The sequence below is a fragment of the Episyrphus balteatus genome, chromosome 1 (genome assembly GCF_945859705.1).
Source record: "Episyrphus balteatus chromosome 1, idEpiBalt1.1, whole genome shotgun sequence".
Taxonomy (NCBI): domain Eukaryota; kingdom Metazoa; phylum Arthropoda; class Insecta; order Diptera; family Syrphidae; genus Episyrphus; species Episyrphus balteatus.
The window spans coordinates 14974948-14996749 of record NC_079134.1 but is presented as its reverse complement, the minus strand read 5'-3'; positions in this window follow the sequence as shown (position 1 = coordinate 14996749).

Sequence of the window (21802 nt, the reverse complement as noted above, 5' to 3'; positions counted from 1 at the left end):
ATTGTGCAGATGATTCTATGGAATTAATTTTTTTCGAACCTTATCTAATCCTAGAAAAGAATAATTTTTCTCAAAAACTCTTTTAACGATAAAAACAAAACAAAATTAAGTGTGGGTTTTTGGACAAGGCCTATCTTTTAACAAAAATAGATTTTTTCGAAAGTCATCATTAACGGTACCTACCTGTCATAGAACCGTTTTTTCAAACTCTGAATTTCTCTCAAACGACTTATTAAATTTTATTAAAAATGTTTATACCAAAGCATTTATATAGTCTTAGTATAAATCAAAAATAAAATTTTGAAGAAATGCATTTTTGGATTTTTGAAAAAATGTTGAATTTTTTTTTTAATCAGATTTTCGAAAACAGGCCATTGGATTCTTTTGAAATTTTGGTTTTAGGTGTTGATCTACAGGGTGTCCCAAAAGTAATGGATCAAACGAAATATGCTGATAGGCCTACTTTAGGGTTCTCAGAATTTGGTAACTTGTTCATCCCAAATCCCTACGGTTTTCGATTTAATGCAATTCTTGTGAAATTTCGAAAAATCCCTACTTTGCAACAGTATTTTGCTTCCTGCTCCCATTATTGATTTTTGTTTTTTAAAATTCTTTTACAAAAACATTGGCAGATAATTAGGAACAATTAATTAATCAAAATGTTTTTTATCCCATACGCCATTTCGCTGCAAATTAACTAACAGTTTCAAGTTTTATAAAAAATCAATTTCTGACTTTTATTTGAGAGCAACACCGCAAAAAAAATTTGTACGGTGTGCGGATGGTTTATTATTTTAAAAAGTTTCCCTGTTATTGTAGTTTTCAAAAAAGTATAAAAGTTTCCAAAGTTGCTGTTAGATCGCTAAATATTAAAATTTTAATTCAAAAAAACAGGGTTTTTCACAGCAAAAATACAAACAAAAATAGAGGCTTTTGTTCAAAGAAAAATAAACAAATAACAGTTCGAGAAAATGTGTTTATTTTTGGTTGTTTTTTGTTCTGAAAAACCGTGTTTTGTTGAATTCAAATTTTAATATTTAGCGGTCTAACAGCAACTTTGGAAACTTTTATACTTTTTTGAAAACTACAATAACAGGGCAACTTTTTAAAATAATAAACCATCCGCACACCGTACAAATTTTTTTTGCGGTGTTGCTCTCAAATAAAAGTCAGAAATTGATTTTTTATAAAACTTGAAACTGTTAGTTAATTTGCAGCGAAATGGCGTATGGGATGAAAAACATTTTGATTAATTAATTGTTCCTAATTATCTGCCAATGTTTTTGTAAAAGAATTTAAAAAAACAAAAATCAATAATGGGCGCAGGAAGCAAAATACTGTTGCAAAGTAGGGATTTTTCGAAATTTCACCAGAATTGCATTAAATCGAAAACCGTAGGGATTTGGGATGAACAAGTTACCAAATTCTGAGAGCCCTTAAGTAGGCCAATCAGCATATTTCGTTTGATCCATTACTTTTGGGACACTCTGAATACTTAACCTGAGTAAGTTTCAGTGTACTGAAAGACAATAAGTATCATCATTTCAAAGAACATCGTTCTGTTTTTACATTTAAAAAAAATTACCTTAGGCATCCCTTTTTCAAAAAAAGAAAATATCAAAGTTTGTTCCAAGTGGAGCATTTAAATATCTTCAGACAAACCAAAAAATCGCTCTTATCCCACATTTACCCACCTTTTGAAAATTTAAAAATAAACAAAATAAAAGCAGGTTTATCTTCTGTTTTTCTAAAACGTATTTTAACTTTTATGTGTTTCAAAAATATTTTAAGCCCAAAAAAATAAAAAGAAACTTTAAATTCAACACTTTTAAAAATTAAAAAAAATGTTTACGATAACGCCTAAGAAAAACCTTTCAATCGATTACCTTGACAACATTGTCACCCTTAATTGTTTATCCCTTACTATAGTTATTTTCACTGGTGTATTTTAAATTAATATTGAATCGACAAAATGTGACCTTTTTAAATGTAGACACAGAAATATTCGTATATCGTCATTAACAACTTCATTTAAGCTATTTCCCACTTTATAACTGCAAACTATTTTTAACAATTTTCTTTCTTCGATTGCATTTCAGTGGTAACTTACTTTAAATTTCAATATTTGAAATAAATATCAATTAAACAAGTAACTATATTCAGCAGCTGCAACATGTCAGATTATTTGTACTTTCTCCAATTTAAAGTCTCTTTAATTTGTCTTTCCTGCGATAAGAACAAGCTGTCACAAATGTCTTTATTAAAAAAACATTAACCACACCTTTGTCATGTACCTCGAATAGGTACTACTTGTCAACTAAGGAAATGAATTACATATGATTATCATTTGTAAAACCTCACTCACAGTCAATAGTCAATCAAATCAATTAAAGGTTTTTTTTTTAACTTGAAATTCTAGTCACTTAATACTCCTTTAAGCTTCAAGTCAAACTAAATAGTTTTTTTTTGTAAACCCTAATTGCAATAAATTATAATCGACTTGAAACTAATCAATAGAACTCAATACTTACCTTAACCCCACCTCTTCTCTCTAATTTATCTTACAGCTTGAAAAAGTTATAAGTGTTTTCAGGCGTGTACTATATTACGTGAAATGTCACGAATTGTAGGCTAACTTTGCGGTTCTTTTGACAGTCCAGCGCCAATACTCAGAAAAATTCCAAGTGATAAAAAAAAAAAAAAATCGATTCATCGATAAAATTACACCTCTGTGGACCCAAATCCTTCATCTTGGTTTTCAGCTAACCAAAGTTCAGGCATAGCCAAACCTCCTCGTAATTCATTCATCATTGGAAGAATAATGCTTTATACACCTCACACGCCCTCGCTTTGAGTTTGAATCTTCTACTATACATCCTTGAGGCTTTAAAGAAACTGATCCGAAAGGTTAATGAGCACCGCAGCATACATCAACAGCTGATCGAAGCAATCCATTTAAAGGTGCAAAAAAGATTAATAGTTTTTACGTAGCCGGGTGCTGTGTTGTCTTTTCCAAAGACTTCAATTTATACCCGTATATCCGTATGCTTGGCATTCGTTTGCCTTTGAAAAGTTCAACATGTTTCGACTTACCCTTTACTCTCCCCTTTAACTACTCTCATTGTATAATTCAAAAGCTCGCGTAGAGTAGATCATTCCTTATGTTTGAAAATTACTCAATTATTGTTTTAAGCCTGCTTGTTGACCATTTTTGTGCTCCCGTGTCGTTGTCGATTGTAGTTTGTTGTGATTGTGTCTTTTGACGTCGTTGTCAGTCTTCAATGGCTGCACCTTTTAAGGGATCTAGTCTTTTATAGTGAACATGGAAAATGAGACCACAACAAGAAGACTCACTGATTGAACAGAGCAAACAAAAATGAAAATGAGAATGAAAAAAATTTGGGATGACAAATTACAAGTTGATTGCGGTCATATTGACTGGCATTACAAATGCCATCTCTCAAAACGATCTACTCTGTCGGGGTTTGTTTTGTAGATGGATATATGGAATTGTTACCATTTTAGTTTTTTTGATATAATTGTAGCAATAATAATTGTAGCAATAAATTCCTTCTCAATGTTGGCGATTTAAAAAAAAAATTCATATGACCATATTAAATGGAGAATTAAAATTCGATCAAGATGGATTATAATCTGCGAGCATGATATTTAAGAGAGATGCCAGTGTTTAGATAATTTTTGGAATATTTTAACTTTAAATGAAACATTTTTTGACAGCAGTGTGAAATAACTTTGAAGTTTTTAGGTTTATCTATTTAATGTTTACCATTTCAGGCAGCTTTAAGCCTTTCCATCTCTATAAATGGTACCATGATATTTGAGAACCAAATTTTAATGTTTATGTGAAAAACGTTAAAACTTAAAAAAACGGTATGATGGATTAATAAAAATGAACAAAATAAATTATTTGACTAGACAAAGTGAATATTCGAGGAGAGTGAATTTTTACCTCAGATCAAGACAACAGATGGTTTCAGGCAAGCTTTGGACATTGCTACCAAAATCACTAGCAGTCCATCCCAGGACTTCATGAATCAAAAAGAATTTATTGCGAGAGACTTTATAAACTAAAAAGTCTTCATGAAATTTGTTACTTTTTGCAGTAAAAAGTCTTCATTGTCTTCATCATTTAAAGAAATAATAAGTCTTTATGAAGTAAAAGAATTTGAAGTATATAGCGTTACTTTTTTAAGAAAAAAAAACCTTCATTGTAGTAAAAAAATCTTTCTGAAGTAAAAAGCTTTACTCATTTTATTGGAAGTGAGACATTAAGAAATAAAAAGTATTCATGAAATTAAAGAACTTTGAAAAGTAAAAGGCGTTACATGTTAAAGTAAAAAGGCTTCATTTAAGATAATACTTTAAGAAATAAAAAGATTAATGAAAGAAAAGATTTTTCTGAAGTAAAAAGCGTTACTTCTTTAAATAATAAATAAATAATAAATAATGAAATAATAAATAATGAAGTTAAAAGTCTTCATAGAATAAAAGAACTTTGAGAAGTAAAAAGCGTTACCTACTTGTTAAAGTAAAAAGGCTGAGACTTTTAGAAATAAAAAGTCTTCATGAAGTAAAATAACTTTGAGAAGTATAAAGCGTGAAGTGTTTAACCAAAAAGGCTTCAAAGGAGATAAGACTTTAAGAAATAAAAAGTCTTAAGGAATAAAAGAATTTTGATTAGTAAAAAAGTGTTACTTGTTTAAGTAAAAAGGCTGCAAAGGAGATGAGACTTTAAGAAATAAGAAGTCTTTATGAAATAAAAGAACTTTGAAAAGTAAAAAGCGTTACTTTTTTAAGTAAAAAGACTTCAGACTTTAAGAAATAAAAGTATTCCTGAAAGAAAAGAACTTTGAGAAGTAAAAAGCGTTACCTGTTTAAGTAAAAAGCCTTCATTGAAGATTAGACTTTAAGAAATAAAAATTCTTCATAGAATAAAAGAACTTTGAGGAGTAAAAAGCGTTACTACTTTTACGTCAAGCGTTAAAAAGGCTTGACGTTAAAAGATTATATTAGGACATCATGACCAAAAAAGTCCTTAAACTTCATTTGTTAAAAGACTTTCTAAATAACTACTATCACTTGGTTCATCTCATAGCGTCGATTTCATGAATGATTGTTGTTGGTATAAGTATAAAAGCGAGACCACAAAAATTATGGTTTGAATCAAAAAATCCAAAACTAGCCTTTGGCTATCACTATTAATTTGATGAGTTAATTACCTAGGTAGTGTAATGTAAACTCTGTGACTATACTCAACTATCTTTGGAAGACATGGTTACACAAGTTTAGTTGACATATAAACTTAAGTCGCCACGGTTTTGTAAACAAATCAAACTTCACGCTCTATAGGCCGTTAGCAATATTTTGAATTAGAGTTTTGTGGTTTAGGATTTATGATTAAATTGCACGGACAAAAGGTAGTTTTTCTAAATCCAATATATTTACGACGACCACAACAGCCACAGGACCCCAGAAGGCATCGTTATTGATACTAAGTTTTATTGTGTAACAAATTGGCTTGGAGTGTGTGTGTCTCTCTCTGGACAGCAGCTGGCAAAGAAGCTCAAATTACACCAAGATCCAAAAAGCTTCAGGCAGATGTTTTGAAAAATGTTAACGTTTGTCTTTTCATATAAAAAAAAAAACAAAGAAAACGAAAAGTGTTTAAAAATGAATGTTACATTCACACAGATTGGCATTTTGTGACAGAGTGCTGGAAGTCTTGTAGGGAAGTCATTAATAGAATTGACATAGTTTGTCGTCGTCGGTCGTACGTTTTCCCAAAAACAAACACAAGATCGATCAATGCAATCGATTAAGATAAATTTACTGCTTAATTTGTCACTTAAGTTGTGTTGTTTCAGGTGACGTAATTAAATAAGAAACACTGTGAAAACTTCAACTCCGCTGATCCTGAGATAAGATCTTTGTGGTTTTAAATTGCTGGCTGTCTTGAGACAGTTTGCTTGAGTGACAGTTATATATGTGCAAACTTGAGCTACCTTAGGGCTGTACAAACCGACTTCGTGATGATCATCGATCAGAAGAAATCGAAAGCAAATCGTGGATTCATTCAATAAATTGCAATTGGTAACAGATAACTTTTACTTTAAAGGGCAATCATGATCCAGAGAGAGAGAGAGATATTGGAAATAAATTATGGTCACAAAAGTTTAAGGCAATTGGCGATGGTAAATAATTGATTTTGATATTTTGTTTTGCTTCTGGGGGGAAGATTGAATGTTATGATACGACTGATTTGGTTTTGTGATTTGAAGATTTATGAATTTGAATTATGTTCGCAAATAGGCTATTGATTATGTAGTTTAGAAAGGAACTAAGACGTTCACGGGTTTTTATTGCAGGAATCGTTCAATCCGTTATAAAAGAAGATAAAACCGCGGAGTGCTATTAAATGAGAGGGTGGAAACTGAAGATAGGGGTGCAAAAGCCCCCTTTTTGGTTTTTTCAATATACCTCGTAAACCAAGCAAAATTTTGATATATTGCACATAAAACTTTTTGTAGAGAATTAAATTTCCTATTGGAATAATGTTTTTTTTTTAATTTGAAAAAAAAATTTCCATACCAAAATAGTCGAAACAATCATAAAAAAAATATCTAAAAAATCGATTTTTTGAGTTTTTTTGCTTTTTTACTTGTATATTTTTTTTTGATTGAGATAGACATAAACGTTCCTTCAAACAAAAAAAGAAGATTAAATTTCCTTCAAAATGCTGTACTCACTAAATTTTTTCATTGAAAATTAACCGAAGTATGGCCATTTTAATCTATCTTTTTTTCGCATTTTTAGTTTTACTCAAGTAAAATAGAAACATTTGAGGGGAAAGTACGATAACTTAAGCACCAAGAACTGATAATGAGATTTTGTAGAGGGGTTAAATACAATTATTATTTACTATGGGAGGGGGGTCAATGTCCCTCTGTTTTGGCGGGAGGGGCAATTTTCTAAAAAAAAATACTTAAAATAAAAAAAAATTATTAAAAAACAACGGCAACACTTACAGTTTTGATTGATACTTTTTTCAAAAGCTAGAATTATAAACTTAATATTAATTTTAAAATGAAGTTATTTTAATCAATTGTTTTTGAAATACCCGATTTCAAAGTCAAAACTTGTGAAAAAAAAGTTTAAAAATACATTGAGTACAATTTTCACAAAGACTGTGGACCTCAATACGAAATTGATCGACAAAGTAAACTGCCTTAACTAATTTCTTATCAAATCATGAAAATCATAATGTTCCTATGCCTTCTACTTTTTGAGAAAATTGAAAAATAGACAAAATACTTTCTTTATCGGAATCACTCGTTTATTTCAAAAAGAATTGATTAAAATAACTTCATTTTAAAATTAATATTAAGTTTATAATTCTAGCTTTTGAAAAAAGTATCAATCAAAACTGTAAGTGTTGCCGTTGTTTTTTAATAATTTTTTTTAATTTTAAGTATTTTTTTTTAGAAAATTGCCCCTACCTTCAAAACGGGGGGACATTGACCCTCCCTCCCATAGTAAACAATGATTGTATTTAACCCCTCTACAAAATCTCATTATCAGTTCTTGGTGCTTAAGTAATCATACTTTCCCCTCAAATGTTTCTGTTTTACTGAGTAAAACTAAAAATGCGAAAAAAAAGATAGATTAAAATGGCCATACTTCGGTCAATTTTCAATAAAAAAATTTAGTGAGTACAGCATTTTGAAGGAAATTTAATCTTCTTTTTTTGTTTGGAGCAACGTTAATGTCTATCTCAACCAAAAAAAAATATACAAGTAAAAAAGCAAAAAAACTCAAAAAATCGATTTTTTAGATATTTTTTTTATGATTGTTTCGACTATTTTGGTATGGAAATTTTTTTTTCAAATTTAAAAAAAAACATTATTCCAATAGGAAATTTAATTCTCTACAAAAAGTTTTATATGCAATATATCAAAATTTTGCTTGGTTTACGAGGTATATTGAATAAACCATAAAGGGGGCTTTTGCACCCCTATCTTCAGTTTCCACCCTCTCATTTAATAGCACTCCGCGGTTTTATCTTCTTTTATAAATCATTGAACGATTCCTGCAATAAAAACCCGTGAACGTCTTAGTTCCTTATTACCCTGTTTTTTTCGACATAATCAATAGCCTAAAACTTAAGGTCAGTTTTTTATTATATTTGATAAGTTTCAAAGTTACTTTGCTTTTTAATGAATCTTAAACTCAACTTGTAAATTGAAATAAAATATTACATATTATATGTCATATGTCATAACGTCAGCTCAATCCTGTTTAAACACTCGAATGGGAGTGTCTTTATGATGGTACTGACCCCTTTTGTCAGTAGCATTTCAAATCAGATCTTAACTTCAAAAAACGCTCGTTAACCTTTGCTTTGAATAGGTGTAGCAAAACGACAATAATTGTGTATGTTTTTTTAAAGTTTTCTTTGAAGATAAAAAAAAAAATGTTGAAGAAATTCAACCTGTTTCGAAAGAGATAAGTAATTTATTTCATTAACTCAGAACTACAATAAATTGTTTCAATGGGTAGGGGCTTTTTTCGTTCAAAAATGACGAGTCATGGTTGTCAATATAATTCTTTTAAGCTTAACAATAACTTACTAGCTCAATGTCAGTTCAAAGTCTTAAAAGATGAAGTTATGTATTTTGGTTTTTTCCATAAGGTATAAGTGATTAACTGAGCACGAAGGTAATGAACTTGTTTTATAACCGAACTGACAGGGACAAAAATTAAATTTGGGTCACAAGATCGAAAGATGCTTCGCTACGTAACATTGTATAACGTACTTTATATTATCGTAATGACTCTCTGAAAATTTATATATATGAAAGCAAAAGTTCTTGTTTTTCGAATAGGTACCTACCAATACCAACGTATGCTATGAATCATTATTATATTTTTATTGCTCTGATCTGAACAAGTTGAAGATGGTAGTGAAAAAGTTTCCCTTGTTGGTGAAGATCATGGTGTCTAACAAGCCTTTAAGGTTTATTTTCTATCAAAAACGGTTTAGACACTGTTGTTCAAGCACTGTCTGTTATTTAAACTCATGGGTCTCATGGAATGAGGTCCTTAAGATCGTTAGAGTCCTCCGAAAATGCTTAGATTGGGAAGGATTTTGAAAATATGTACCTTCTACAAAAAGCTGAAACTCTTCTTATAGGTAGTCAAACTCCTAATCATTTTTTGTGAAAATGTATCAACTACCTACTGACCTAACATGTGCTTTTCATTTGTCTCTATAGAGAGGCAGTTTAAAGAGGCAAGAAAATATCCCATCGATCTGAGCAGCAAATGTAGAAAAAGCTCTTAAATTTCAATAACCCTTGTAACAGCAAGCTCCTCATCTACTCACGGTTTTAAAAATGAATGTACCTGCATGTACAAAAGGGGCGTGTTGGGATGATTGAATTGATTTTAGCTGACTTTAAGTTTCTAAGAAGTTGTAGCTCAAAAATATGTACCTAAAAACGGAACTATGATTGACTAAACTTTGCATCATTACAACCCCCGGTGCACCAGTTATTTTTTTTTTTTCAGTGTAACCAGGATTTGTTATTAAAGTCCATCAAGATTGTGAGGAGCTTTTTGTCATAGGCTGGGGTATACTCGTCGGATCCAGGGTTTAACTAAAGAAGCAACAAACTTTAGCTTTTGAGGTTCACTTTATTTGTTTCCTTTTATATTCAGTGTTTTACAATCTTTTTACAAAGGTTTTATGTTTTACAATATTTATGTTTTACAGTATTTCATTTTAGAATCTTAACATTATACAATTTCCTTAATACAATTTTAATCCATATACATTATATAATTCAAGTTCATAAACTTAATCCTAGTTTTGACTGAGGTAGCAGTGTCCACTATAAATTACAGTCTGAGATAGCAGACGTCACTATAAACTACAATCTGAGATAGCAGACGTCACTATAAATTACAGTCTGAGATAGCAGACGTCACTATAAACTACAGTCTGAGATAGCAGACGTCACTATAAATTACAATCTGAGATAGCAGACGTCACTATCAACTACAGTCTTAGATAGCAGACGTCACTATAGATTACAATCTGAGATAGCAGACGTCACTATAAACTACAGTCTGAGATAGCAGACGTCACTATAAATTACAGTCTGAGATAGCAGACGTCACTATAAACTACAGTCTGAGATAGCAGACGTCACTATAAATTACAATCTGAGATAGCAGACGTCACTATAAACTACAGTCTGAGATAGCAGACGTCACTATAGATTACAATCTGAGATAGCAGACGTCACTATAAACTACAGTCTGAGATAGCAGACGTCACTATAAATTACAATCTGAGATAGCAGACGTCACTATAAACTACAGTCTGAGATAGCAGACGTCACTAATTTTAGAACCTGGTAATCCACTTCTGGAACCTAGTTCTTTCAAAAAGCGGAGAAGCACTCTGTACACCTGATTGGTACTTTTCCAACTCAAGCACGACTCGATTTGTACTGGGTTTTATCCGGTGTCTTATGTTTATTTTTGTAGTAACATGATGTGAATTGTAAGACACAGAAAAAATCCACCACAATGTTTTGTTATGTTGTTGGTCTTTTGTTATCTGTATACTGTTGTTGTAATGCGATCGTCCACATCACACAGGCTTATCAGCATAACTCACGTGATGTATGGAGTATGTGGTGTAGGCTTATGTAATGTCTCATTACAAGATGTCTTAATACAACTCCAGGGATGGGTACATCTCATCCAGAACCGAATAAAGCTTTTGGTAATTTTAAGTCATATGGGTCCAGGTTACCACAGTGATTTTCATATAAGCAATTTAATACATATGAGACATGACCACACAAGGTGAACTTTATATGTAAAATGATACCAATACACACTTTGGTAAAAAATTGTAGTCTTAATTTATTACTGGAGATACAATAATTTCCAAAATAATATATTTTTTTTTTTAATTTTGTTTTTGGAAAAGTAACTATAGTCTTAGCAAAAATCAGAGTTTTTTTTCTAAAAGGGTAAATTCATTAAAATATTTTCAATAGTTAAATATGTATCAGAGCTTTCACAGCATACAAAAAATATTTCGTGACCAAGTCCACTCTGCAAACAAAGATAAAGTGAACTCACTATTGTCAAAATGCTCTTTTATGCACGGATAAAAAAAGGGCACCTTAAAAAAAGATGAGGCGCACATTAAATTTCACCACCTTAAAATAAGAGGATTTGCGCTTTAAATAAGGTGATTCCACTTAAACTCAGTTAAATTTAATGTGACCCAACAGTTGTAGCGTTGTAGGTTCGATCCCCAGTCGATTTCAGTTCTTTTTTTTATTTAGGTAAGTCTTTCCACATAAAAATAAGATGATAAGTGGGATATCATCTTATTTGTGCATTCAAAAATTAAAAATTAATGTGATTTTTCACCTTCATCTTAGCAAAAAACCATGCAGAAATCCGCTCAATTTAAGATGGGATCCGCTTAATTTTATGTGGTCTATTTTTTCCGTGTGTACCTACATAAATGTGTAAGAAATTTGAAAAAATTCTATTTTTTAGTGGAATTACTGGATTTGACGCACGGGAGAATAGAAAGGAAACATTGGAAGGTTCTTCCATTTCCTTGTTTTTATACATTTTTGAAGATCCTTGCATATTATGTTAGTAGCAGCTCATCGTTAGGAAAGTTAACAAAGAAATTCACCTTAAGTTTGTAGTTGTTGGAATATTTGAAAAAAAAAAAAAAAAAAAATTAAATAAAAATTGATAGGTATGTATTCGTAAAATAAAATGAATTCAAACATTTTAATGTAGGCTTAACATATTTTTCATTAATTTTAAGAACATGATTCATTTACAATTTAGAATTCATGTAAATAGCATAGCAGACTATCCTTACTTTAGAGGCTTAGAGCTAATATTGAATTTTCCTTCAAACTATTATTGGGAATACCTTGACTAATTGAACATTTTAATTATCTGCAACCAAAAATCTAGGGTGTGTGTGCTTAACTTTTCTTTATATTTAGCTACATCATTAATAGCGACAATATTGCTGAAAGTGTTGATGAAAAGCTACACATTATAATGTCTTGTTAGTTCTATAATGACAACAATTTGAATGTGTTTAAACCTTGTACTTGCAAGATTTTTAAAACTGAGATAAGCTCCAAAATCACGAATATTCAAATGAGACTAAAATGTCAATGTAAAAGACATTCTATCTTAACTAACTTCACTATCGAATGTTGGAGCTTCTCTTAATAGCATATAACATGACAGTGAATCAAAACATATCTGACTTCCAATTAGACCTTAAGCGATCTATTTCCAGCAGATACTCAATGATGAATTGATGTTGATGATGAATGAATTTGAACAGGGCTGTATCAACTCCAGAAAGGGCCTAAGTATGTAAAAGGTTTTGAAAAGCAGCTCCTTTAATGTTATGATTTCTGCATGTGAAGGAAGGTGTCCTTACATTTCTCAAGCTTTCATACAAAAAAACTCTGAGTGAGGACAACTTAAATACACCAATCTTATGAACAACAAACCGCCTTCCTACCAACGCATACTTCGCCTATCAGTGAAGACACTTCTGAATAGGCTAAAGATGTTTTATGAAAGACAAAGAGGTCTAAGACTTCATAACCCGTTTTAAATTTGAATTGAAAACAAAGCACAAAAGTAGAACAATTACCTCACGCAACTTCTTAAATCTTATACTGAACGCACTTCAACTTCATCAAATCCACTCAAAGCTAATATTCTGCCACCTTCTCGTAAACTAATACTCGAAATGCCAAAAAATTATAAATATCAGACTCAAAGTAGTACTTAAACTTATAACCAGCCCCAATGTTAGTTTTAAAAGCCTCCTCATTGGATTCTTATCAAGATGACTTGGCTAGAGCCATGTCGGCCTCCATCCGTATCTCTCGCACAACTTTTTTTTTATACTCACAACAAAACATTACGACATTTTCATTTTAGTATCTAAATCCGATTTGCTGCTTGCCCATAATGTAAAGAGTTCCCCAAAGAGCACGAGTTTACTTTGAATTAAGGTCATTGGCGGCAGCAAGCGTTCGAAGCAATGCAGCGGTGGTAGAGTATTTATAAGATAACGCAAAAAGCCAAAAACGTATTACTTTCGACCATTGTTTATAAGCCGGCTATACCATATTAAGGTTTTTAATTTTTTTGTTTTATTTTTTTGCTTGAAAATGTTGTCTGTTTATAGCTACTTAGAGAGTATGTATAATTGATTACTTTTTTTCTTTTGGTCAGTTTGAATTTGTTTCATTTTGGAGCATAGATACTATAGACTCGCAAAATGGACCAAAAGCAATCTTTGCAAACAACAATTGGTTTTTGTTTAGTCGGTTTTTTGAATAAAAACAAGGCTACTGCACAAACTAATTACATGCACGATTGGGGACCTAACAATAATTTTTTTTCAACAATTTTTAATCAGAAAAAATGTGTTTAAAAAAAATGTCACTTTTTTTATTAGGAAACCAAATTTTTCATCTTGCTAAAACCTTGAAACTTTTTAAGTTCAGTTTCTATACATTTAACTATTTTTTAACACCTTTTTTAATGTTCATCTTATCCTAAAATGGGTCTTTTTAATTCTTTTAATTAAATTCGGAATAGTGTAGAAAGTTTATAGTCAATAAGGTAAACGAAAGATGACTCCTTAAAACAATTTATTATGGTAGTAAAATTTAAAAAATATACATAATTAATGTCTTTCTTTATAAAAAGATATATTATTCATAACAAAAAAAAAAAAAAAAAATTTAATTTTTTGAGTTTTTAGTACCTACTAGCATCTTGTGAGTTTTTGCATCAAATCTTTTGATTTAAATATATTTTTCTTAATTTAAAGAAAAATTAATCTTGAAGATATTCTCACGGAACTGGATGCTAATCTTAAAATTATTTAAGCTATCAAGTCACTTTAAACACATAATTAAAAAGTCATAAAAGGTGCAATGATTTTATGATAAGATTAAATTTAATATAATCTCAAGCATCCAGTAGCGCTCTTGAAACATTTTAAATCATGTTAGTGATGTCTAAGAGATTTTTAAATTTGTTCTTATGTTGATGGAGAAGTTGAAAAAAAAATTGTTTTTGCCATACTGTACGTCTGTGCATCAATTTGTGTATCGAGGTAATGCCATATTTCTGAGTTATAAACATAATTTTTCATTTAGTTTTGAATTCAAATATTAAAGATATTTAGATGTAACAATTGTAACACCTCGAAAACGCACTTTAAAAATAAATCGTCAAAAAAAACTACAATCAACTTGAGATTTAAAATGAATTGCACATAACTGCTCTTACGAGTATATTAAAAGTTTCTTGTAATATAAAAGCTAAAATTCATAAATAAAATAATGTTCGAAATTAATTTTATAAGAACTTAAAAAAAAAAATAATTTTTTTATTTTGCCCAGAAACGAAGTACCTATTCCAGTTAACTTCTTCCATTTAAAAATCATTATTTTCTCTTCTCCTACTTCATTTCGAATTTCAAAAATAAAAAAACCTAAGTTTATTATGTCAAAAAAAATGAGAATACCCCAGTAAGAACACGTTCTGTAAAACTCCAAAAGCATGAAATTAAAAACCATTACGCCCATGTTTAATACAATAAAAATTGAAAGATTTAGAAATAAAAAAAGACAGAATGAAATACTTTTATTGACAATTTAAAATACAAATGTGAAATCTCAAATATTCAATTTACCTAGATAAAAAAAAAATAAAAATCACTGTTATCATACAAATAGCTCTTTTTTTTTTGTGTACCTACTCATTAGGGTGTCCGTTATTTCCCAAAGTGATGTTTTCCGGGGTGACACCCCCCAGATCGAAAGTTTAGGGCCTAAATACGGGGAATTTAGCAAAAAAAATTTTGTTTGGAGGTCATTAACCCGTGCCTCTAAGGTCATACTTTCCCCATACAAATTTGTATGGGAAATTTTTAACTCATACATAAAATTTTTTTTCTCTCGAGTTAAATCATCTATTTTTAAAATGTTTGTTGATTCTGGTTGGAAAATAGTTCCTTTAAAAGATTACATTCAAATTTCCCGTTAAAATTTTTTTTATATTTTATTTCGGTTTTTGAAATTATTAGCTGTTTTCGTAGTTTTTGCTTTCACCTATCACATAATTTTAAATGCAGTTTTATTGGTTTTTAATTCTTTTCAAATATTGCATTCAAAAATTTGTGTAACGCCAATAGGCGTTGTCCTTTCTGCGACTAGTAAATTTTTCCATTTTACTTTAAAATATTAAAATAAGTAAAATCGGTATCTGACAATAAAAATATTGAAGAAGAAAAGAATTCGAACTAACTAAAAAAAAGGTTCGGTGCTCAGCTCTTTTGTTTTGTTGAAATGATACTGGAGGGGGGATTTTCTAAAAAAATTACTTAATTTGGATAAAAAATTATTTAAAATCAACGGGTACACCAAAAGTAACGTACTGTACGTTTTTGTAAAGCTAACTATAGCTGTTTAATTAACTATAGCTTAACTATAGCTGAAAAATTACTTTTCAAAATCAAAATTTTGAAAAAAAAGTGAAAAAATAAATTTCGAACTTATTTCTTTCAAAATTTGATGTAATTAAGTGCTTATTTAAATTACATAATTTAATGTTTTAATTTGTTTTCCAACGAAAACTGAAAACTGGATCCAGAAACGTCTTGTCGGTTTCGATAAATAAAAAAAAAAAAACCAAAACTACTTTTTTTTTTTTCAAAAAAGCCATATATTTTTTTTGAAAATTGTTTTTTTTTTCAAAAACTTTTCCATTAAACACATTTTTTTAAAAACACATCATTTACATCTGCTTTATTTGTTTATTCTATAAAAACCATGAAATAATTTCTCACCATAAAACCTAACTGTTAATATTTTTGACTTTTATTATGCGTTGCACAATCAAATGTCAAATATTTCCAAAGCTCGCATTAATTGCATTCTCTCTCTTCCAAATATAGATACCCATCGATTCCATACGTTTGTCGTTCGTGTATAAGCCTACGCATGAAACACACGAAAGGTATAATTTGAAAACATATAAAACTAGATTGCAATTTTACTCTCAATTCAAGGCTTCGCCGAGACGTATACAGCGACCATAAGTAAAACTAAAATTGGTTCCTATACCAATGTCAGTACATAAAATATCCATATTTGTCAAGACGCGGTTGTACTTTGTACACATAGGAATTGGCGATTGCATTTCAAAGTAATAAATTCATTTATTTTCTGTTCGCTAAAAATTATATAACACTAGATATTATGTGTGTTTTTAATTATTTTTTGTCAAATAAATTTTAAAATAAATTCGCATATAAATCATTTAGATTTTCTTATCTGATGAAGTTATCTAAATTAGGATCTGACCTCATTTCATCCAATTTAATATGAAACACTCATCACTTTTCACCTAATAACCTAAAAAACTAATAAATTGGATTTTTAATGTTTCAAGTTTTATGCATTTAAAAAATTAAAAAAAAAAACAAACAATTTTATAAATAAAATAAACAAACACACAAGTAAACAATTTATTTCTGGTAACAACAAAAAATCTCAATTGATTAATGTTAAACTGATGGTGTTAGCTGAGAAATTTATGTAAATCTCGCTCTCAACACCGAAAAATCTTAAATGAAAGTAATAGCGATTTAATGTTAATGTGACATTAAGATAAACACACAAGAAAAAACTAAAATTAACTTTAATACACATACTCGTAGTTGTGTGTGAATGTGCATAGAAACCGCAAGAAGCTTCATCAGCATGTGGGATCTACAAAATTTAGCAACTGGATACTTGCTATCATGATGACAGTGTAGATGGTTTTAATGATGATGTTGTTGTTGTTGGTTTTCCAAAAATTTGAATAAAATTTGCATCTTCATCTTTAAAACAAGACCACAATAGATACTTAGTCACGTTTGAAGGACGTTTAAAATTGTTTACCAGGGTCGCATTTGTAAATTTTTTGACAACTATTATATTCTATTCTCGGAATTTATTAAAAACGCATTTGAAATTAGATTGCACTTAAAGTAGTGAATTAATGTAGTGCTGTTTTATTAAAGATCTTGGTTTGATGTAATTGAACTCGTTGAGCAGAACTAGGAGATTCTTTCCTTCTTTTATAGAATTTGGCCCAGGTATGAAGAAGACAAGGTCTAAATGCCATCTTTTAAATACTTGAAACTTTTCAAAGCCTCAAATTTACAGATCCTTAAAAATTTACAGGCGAAAATGTTTGAGAAGTTAGTGAGTGGAACAGAAGAACGAAGATCTCTCCTTTTAGCTCTTATTCATAGGCAATTTTAACCCGTTTCTTATCCGATTTTCCATAAAAAAAGAGCTGCGTAAATATTAGACTTCAGGTAAATTTAGATTTGAGCTATCAAGGTTCTCGGAGAGGTTTTGGCGCAGTATATACGAGAAATATATATCCGAGATCCCATTTGATAATTTAATGCTAGGATATTTTTGACTCCGAAGTATAGGAACTAATATCTACGTATTTAGAGAGGGTTAAGCCCCCCAAAATTTACTAACTAGGAAATCAAATGATATTTTGTTAAGATTTTGAATAAATACAAGGCTAAAACATGCAGCATTAGATGAAAGTGCGTAGCTACCGCTGTTTCAGCTGTATGGCAATGATACAGAACATTTGTAAGAAAATTCACTAAAACCTATAAACATAAAATAAAATTTCAGTCTTAAAATTTAATGATAACCATTTTTTTTACATGAGTCTATGCAATCAGACATGACAATAAGATGATAAAGAAGGCAAAAAATAATTATGTCTCCCAAGTCCTTTAGCGATTTTGGATTTATGTTATTAGGACCTAAAATAAGGCTACCTCGAATGATCCTGAACTTTGCAGATAATTTGTCTGATGAGGTTTGGACAGCCACCAAAGTCGCAAAACTCGTCTGGTTTTAAAAAATTAAACGCCAATCGCTTCGTTAAGTAAAAATCTAGGGGCGATAATTTTTAGTTTTTTTTTATTTGTCTTAACAAAAAAGTTATGGCGAAAAAACGCAAAAAACATCAAAACTAAATTTTGGACTTTCGTCACCACTGTAATAATGGACCCATTTTCAAAAAATAAATGGCAATCGCTTCGATTAATCAAAATCTAGGGGCGATATTTTTTAGTTTTTTTATTTGTCTTAACAAAAAAGTTATGGCCAAAAAACATCAAACAAATTATTTTTTAAAATTTTGGACTTTCGTCACCACTGTAATAATGGATTAATCTTTTTTGTTAAGACAAATAAAAAAAACTAAAAATTATCGCCCCTAGATTTTGATTAATCGAAGCGATTGTCATTTATTTCATGAAAATGGGTCCATTATTACAGTGGTGACGAAAGTCAAAAAATTTTGAAATTAATTTTTTGATGTTTTTTTGCGTTTTTTGGCCATAACTTTTTTGTTAAGACAAATACAAAAAAACTAAAAAATATCGCCCCTAGATTTTTATTTAACGAAGCTATTGGCGTTTAATTTTTCAAAACCAGACGAGTTTTGCAACTTTGGTGGCCGTCCAAACCTCAACAGACAAATTGTCTGCAAAGTTTAGGATCATTACCTCGAATATAAAAATTTTGGAAGACATTAATTTTATCAATAACGGCCCAAGGGATTTTATTGAAAAACTTAAAATCTTTGTTTCCGAGCAAGTTCTATGTTTTTTATAATTTTTTTAATTTCTCTTAATAGAACGGTTTTGTCTAATTTCTGAATTTATCCCAAGTCACTGAAAAAATAAAATTTTTTGAACAACCAAATTTTCCGAAATGGGGCATTACATGTTTTTGAAATTTTGATTTTAGATTTTGATTAATAAATGAGTAGTAAAAAAATGTCAGAAGTTGCAACGAAGTATAAAATAGAGCTGTAGTCACGAAGTTAACTCCTTCAAAGCTTAAATCGAACATTTTAACAACTCGTAGCTACGAAAATGTTACTCGGGCGCCTATGGGGGCAAGACTGCTTTGTACTATGCTGTATGAAAAAAGGTAAAAATATCAACACTTGCAATAAGTTTTAGCAAGTTCGGTTGAAACGCCGAAAAGTTGCGGTAAATTTTGTGATTTTTCAAATTTTGCAAATGTTATGGTTCATGTGAAAAGTCAGTAGTATTTTTAACACTGAAAAAAGTCAATACTCAAAAGTATTTTCTGCGAAAGAATAAGAGATAAAGATAATTTAAAAAAAAATCCAGAACCCAGATATGATATGACTGGGGTAATACCACCTATCGGCGAAATTGGAAGGTCTTGTAGCTAAAGAAAAATAAAAAAAGAAGGTCATCGTTAAATCTTCCAATAAGCTAAGACTTTGCAGGCTGTATTTGTACCTTCTACCTGTAACTGTATTCTAGATCCAATCCAAAACATTGTTTGCATTGTTTGAATTGCAATATGTGTACCAAATGGGACCACAAAGCCTGTGCTGGACTGAGCACTAATGAAAGTATAACAAAAGTGTGTTATAATTGCAAATAGACTGCATTCAAAACAAAAGAAACGGTTTTCTACCAACAAGATTTGATAGAGCGAACTTATGTGGGCATCTGCATTCTTTTTTTTTTTTTTGAGTTTTTGGAAAAGCATCGGAAGGTTATTATTTATTCTTTTCATCTGTCTCCTGGTGGATGAAAACTCTTAAGATTGTTTTGAAAAGAAAATTCATCCCATCTGACAAAATGAATTCCAAGGACCCTTCTGGATTAACTTCAAAACCCTATTTTTTATCATATTTGAATTCTCAAATAAAAATGTTTTTGCAAAAAAAAAGGTTTTTTTTAAAAATATGTTATCGATATCTACCAAAAAATCTTTTTTTTATTTCAGGCTTTACAGATTTTGATGAAATGTTTGAATTTTTTTAAATCAAAACTGCTTTTTTAAGGTGCCGATGCTAAATGTATTCGCTCGATGTATGTAAATGGACCCAAGCGCATTCGATATTTGGGGGTAAACATTCTTACATGGACCTTGCATTGATTTTAATAGGTACAGCCCTTTAACTGTTGTGAATATTAAAGGTTGATAAAAGAAACTTGTTTAGAAATAGAAAAATTCTAAGAGAGCATCATCTAAAGTATATGTTAATCTAGTGACGAGATTCAATAAATATTATTTGTTATACAATTGAAGCTGATTAATATATAAATATATTTATAATCCAGTCAAATAAGGGTTTAACCTCGGAATGAATGTTAGTAGACATTTTTTTTGCTCAATATCTTCCTTTTGCCATTCTATAACATATCTCAAAAGTCTAGAAAAATCTCATGTCCGCTTGTCGCGATTTCAAGGTCAAATCGCGAAATAGAGATTTTCAAAATTAGCAAAAATAGGCTATGGTATTATATACACATATGATACATGATTTCAAGGTATTTATTAATGCTGATTCCAAAAAATCTAAAATCAAGGCAATCTGACGTCTCTGAAAAAAGTTATACCTGTTTTTCATCTTTCAACCCATATTATTATAACAGTTGCTAACTTACTACCGAAAAACCCTTAAAAGTAATGGTAGCGGAATCATATTTTGCATGAGGGTTTTCATATCCATTATCATTAAGAATCAAAACAATGCAATACAAAAAAACATTTATATCTATGACAAAATGGTATTTTTTGAGAAAAGGGGAAATTTTGGGATGTGCACTAAAAAACATCCTGGTACAATCTTGGAATTAGTGCTAATAGGCTAATTTTTTGTTTCTATCTTTGTTTGGATATTCTATAACTTATGTCAAAAATCTAAAAAAATCTCATGTCCGCAAGTTCTAATTTTCGAGGTTAAACTAAGTTAGGTGCAGATTTAAAAAAAATAATAAGAAAACTTTAGATTCTTATATGTATACCAACATAACCCATATCATTTCAATGTATTTTTTAACGCTGATTCCAACAAAACCCACAAACAAATCAATATGACCATCCCTGAAAAGTAATGTACCTTATTCATGTTGATCTGACACAAATATCTGAAGAGTAGTTTTTCAATTTTTTCAAATCTGCACCTTATCTTCAAACCATGAAAATTAGGACTTGCGGACATGAGATTTTTTTAGATTTTTGAGGGTAGCTAAAGAATATCTAAACAAAGATTAAAATGAAAAAATTAGCCTATTAGCACTTATTCCTAAGATGAACAAGAATCTTCTTTAGTGCATATCCTAAAATTTGCCCCTCCATCAAAAAATACCATTATAGGTAGGTACATATATTTTTTGTAATGGATTGTTTTGATTTTTAATAATGATGGATTCAAAAATCTCCATGCTAAATTTGGTTCATCTACCATAACTTTTAAGGGTTTTTCGGCAGTAAGTTTGCAACTGTTATAATAATATGAGTTGACAGATGAAAAACAGGTATAACTTTTTACAGAGACGTCAGATTGTCTTGATTTTAGATTTTTTAAAATCAGCATTAAAAAATACCTTGAAATCATGTACCATATGTGTATATAATACCATAGCCTATTTTTGCTAATTTTGAAAATCTTCATTTCGCGATTTGACCTTGAAATCGCGACAAGCGGACATGAGATTTTTCTAGACTTTTGAGATATGTTATAGAATGGCAAAAGGAAGATATTGAGCAAAAAAAATTTCTACTAACATTCATTCCGAGATTTACCCCTTTTTTCTCCTTAT